This window comes from Gopherus flavomarginatus, chromosome 11 (assembly GCF_025201925.1).
Source record: "Gopherus flavomarginatus isolate rGopFla2 chromosome 11, rGopFla2.mat.asm, whole genome shotgun sequence".
Classification (NCBI taxonomy): Eukaryota; Metazoa; Chordata; order Testudines; family Testudinidae; genus Gopherus; species Gopherus flavomarginatus.
Genome location: NC_066627.1, coordinates 36048834 through 36050846, shown reverse-complemented (window position 1 = coordinate 36050846; position 2013 = coordinate 36048834).

Sequence of the window (2013 nt, the reverse complement as noted above, 5' to 3'; positions counted from 1 at the left end):
ATTCTGGCCCCCCTGCCCCCTGTCACATGACATTGGAAATCAAACACCGTTCCCAGTGTTTATTACAGACTGCTCCGTGCTGTGTTGGAGACAGCAGTACCATGTGTTGGGGAAAGAACCACTGAGAGATGGTTCCCTCCAAATAAACCTTACGGGTCATTTTCCCCCTTCCCCATGCCCCAGTGGCAGCCTCACATACAGGGAGCTTCTGCGTATTATCAGGAAGCTTTAGTTAAACAGCAAGAGCTTTAGCACTCAAGGAGGGCTCTGAAGAGATGCCTTTTGAAGCTCCTGGTGCATGCAACAGGGGGGAAGGCTTAGTGCCTGATGAGGGACTTGAACCCTGAACCCTCAGATTAAAAATTTGATGCTTTATTGTTGTCTTCTTCATTGCTTAGCCAGACAATTGACTGTAGTGATCATTTGCCATTTGGTCTGTTCCTGCACAACTGGAAAGACTTAGCCTGAGAGTCTAACATTGGAACAGACTTGATGAACCCATGTAATAGGGGTTCTGCCTCTGGGCCACCTCCACCCCTCAGTTGGTGGAATTTTATCCCAGATGTTACAAGCCACCTGGAGAACAGCGTTCGCTGGAACGTCTTGTGGCATCCTTGCAACACGTCCGAAAACCATAAGGCACCACCTGCGGACAATTGCCCCAGTAGTCCGTAGACCCGAGTGACCATAAACATCTGCACTACAGATGAAGTCACTCTACTTTATGCCCAATATACAGCTTTGACATTTTGTGTGGAAAGCCTCCAGCTTTGTCCAGTCTGTGCAGCGTAGTGTCCATGTTTCACAGCTGTACAACAGTATGGGAAGGATACAGCTCGAATAAATCCTGAACTTGGTTGTCATACTAAGATTATGTTGATTCCATATCCGTTGTAAACAGCCTATGGCAGATGCTTCAATGCCAATCCGATGGAGCACCTCTGTGAGAATTGAAGGAGCTGGTAAGTATAGAACCCAGATAGCAAAAGCTGGAAACTGATTCAATGGTTTCGTTGTACAAAGAGATTGGAGATTGGTCCTAGATTTTGGAATTTTTGTCTTTGACCATGAAATATGGAGACTAATCTTAGCTGACTCCTCCTCCATACGCTGGAATGCCTCACAAAACCTGTTGGGGCTCTGTACTAAAAGAACAACAGCATCAGCGTAGTCAAGGTTTGTGAGCAAGAGATCACCGATCTCGGTGCCTATGGACCTGATGGAATGCTGCATTATGAAATCCATTGCCCGACAAAGGAGTGCAGGGGCCAGAGCCCCGCCCTGCCTAACACCAGATACTGATTTAAAAGACGCTGACATCCGGTTCCCCAGATGAACACAGGCAGTTGTTCCATTATGAAGCTCTCTAATCAAGTCCATCAGAGTGGTAGGGACACCTATTGCCCTTTAAGGCCTTCCATAATGCGACCCAGTCTACTGAATCAAATGCAGCCTTAAGATCAACAAACACTACGTGCAGGGGCTTCCTGAACTCACGATGTATCTCTGACATCAAGCGAAGGGCCAAAATGGCATCTAATGTGGACCTGTTCCTTGTAAAGCCTGACTGTTGGGGACAACACTTCTGGTGTAGCAAAGGCTCCAGGTGTGCCAGCAAAACATGAGCAAGCACCTTCCCTGGAATGGAGAGTTACCTTTAGCACTGATGGAAAAGTAGGCCTGTCTGGGCTTAAACCAAACCAGTCTCCCCAGCTGCCTTCTCCCAGGATCCTATTAGTCAGATCCCTTCTAATCTCTGATCTCCTACCCGTCACTGCTTGTAGCTCCTGCCTTAGCTAGTGAGGATCCCTGCCCAGTATCACATCCACAGCCTATGGGGACGTGTACATTGTAGCTGGGAGCAGGCCTTCCAGCCCACATAGACAGACCCATGCTACAGCAGTGTAGACATTGCAACATGGGGGTGGCTCAGGACAAGTGCAAGGTTGCCTGGCTGGCCAGGTCCCCGTTCAGATGGCCAGCCTCTGCAGTCACAGCCACCCCTGCTATTTT